The 1,692-nt window shown below is 31.6% G+C and overlaps 2 long non-coding RNA genes across 2 annotated transcripts in view; one reads left to right on the top strand and one right to left on the bottom strand.

The window, feature by feature from the left end:
• Nucleotides 1-1,133: 1,133 nt before the first annotated feature.
• LOC105128375 (uncharacterized) overlaps nucleotides 1,134-1,692 on the top strand; it is a 2,345-nt gene continuing 1,786 nt past the window's right edge. The window contains exon 1 of the long non-coding RNA XR_842852.1: nucleotides 1,134-1,221. This is a non-coding gene — a long non-coding RNA (uncharacterized LOC105128375). The remainder of the gene's footprint in view (nucleotides 1,222-1,692) is intronic.
• The window catches only part of LOC105128374 (uncharacterized), a 2,319-nt gene continuing 1,771 nt past the window's right edge, over nucleotides 1,145-1,692 (bottom strand). The window contains exon 3 of the long non-coding RNA XR_842851.1: nucleotides 1,145-1,204. This is a non-coding gene — a long non-coding RNA (uncharacterized LOC105128374). The remainder of the gene's footprint in view (nucleotides 1,205-1,692) is intronic.

Genomic DNA, 1,692 nt, shown 5'->3' with positions numbered 1-1,692 from the left:
GTTTCTCTCTTTAGGCCGGTTTCTAGCCATTTCTTCTATTTTCTCACCCACGAAAGATTGAAAATGATGAAAATAAAGTTTAATATCAAAATAAATTTGTGCAAACTTCAAAAAAACTGGTCATTTTATAACAAAAAAAATATAAGAGATAAAAATATACTTTACAAATTAATTTGCACACGCCACCTTTGTTACTCGTGTGTTTAGCAGTTCAATTCCCTGTTTTTCAACCTAACCCTCACAAAAAAAATAAAATTAGGCTCTAATTTAGACTAAAAAAAGGGTGAATTGTGCTAAAAAAAATTAAGGATTAAATTAAATGTTTTTTAAAATAACATTATTATAATCCATAGTAAAATATAAAAGGATAAATAAAAGATTCATATACATTTAAAATGCCACACCATTTAGCTTTATATTTAATATTTAATGTGACTTAGTAATGATACATGACAAGGAGGTGCCAATTTAAGTCATTCGTGTGTGTGTGTGGTGTTAATATATAAAATATATAGAAGCGTACAAGGAAGTATGTTTTATGAATACATATGCAAACTGATCCAGGTTTTATATACTGTTTAAAACATCATTAAATAATTTGGTCTTAATATGTGATAATACACTTCAAAGATGAGAAAGAAATTAAAAACCATACAAACTAAATTGAATTATTAATCAATGGACCATCTTAAATATCAACTCATCAACTTGAATCTTGAGTATTAACATTGAATCTTAATTAAATAAGAGCATATGTGACGTAGGGTTTTAATTCAAGAATTTAATTTCCATCTTAATTTAAAAAGTTAAAGTGAATATATGATGGTTAATTTAAAGGGAGTAATTCTCTAAAAAGGGCCGACCAAATGGAATTACCAATTAAAATGTTCCCAAGAAAGCTTTCTGTCCACGTCTTCTTATTAATCTCCCCCTCTATAAGAACATGCTTGCAAACGTCTTGAGTCGCAAATTATCTGAAAGCATATTATAGCTATGGAGATCTTCAGAAAGAAACTCACAGATGTTGACATTTTGAAAAACTTGGAGTTACCGAACGATACAAGAAGAGAAGCCTTGCCACTTTTCCAAGGTGCATGGGAAAACGTGTTTCCAATCATGTTTGAGCAAGCTGGAATGGAAGTTGATGTTCACTGCTCCTGCAGATCAGGAAGGCTTGCATTTACTAAAGGCTGGATTGGAATCGCTCGCCATATGAAGCTTGTCGTACCCGATATCACGGCGGCCTTAAAAATCTATTAAATTTTTGAAAAGAACGGATTTCTAGCATTCAGTTCTTTAATGGGGGAATGGTCTTGTTTAAGGAGTCGCCACCTAGTATCATGGTCACTAGGAACCCTAACTGATCAACAAAGATTCTATAGTTCGGGACTGGTTACGTAAAAAGAAAGATAATATCACCCCTTAAACATCCTGCCTGAGGCAGGCTACATTGCTAGTTTCGTCTTAAATTGCTATATGTTTATTAGTTTGTGCTATGATAATTTGCTTATAATATCCCTGACTCTGGCGTCAGTGAATATTTAACTACAGATATTTCCAACTCTGGCGTTGGTAAATATTACGCAGCTATAGAAACAAAATAAATCTAATTAATATTTTTTTATTCCTGACTCTGGCATCAGTGAATAAACAAATCAAATAAATTTATTTTTACGCATGCACATATTTTTT

The sequence above is a fragment of the Populus euphratica genome, unplaced genomic scaffold, assembly GCF_000495115.2.
Source record: "Populus euphratica unplaced genomic scaffold, PopEup_1.0 scaffold14.1, whole genome shotgun sequence".
NCBI lineage: Eukaryota > Viridiplantae > Streptophyta > Magnoliopsida > Malpighiales > Salicaceae > Populus > Populus euphratica.
Note: the sequence above shows the minus strand (reverse complement) of the source record. Positions and strands in the feature narration are given on the sequence as shown.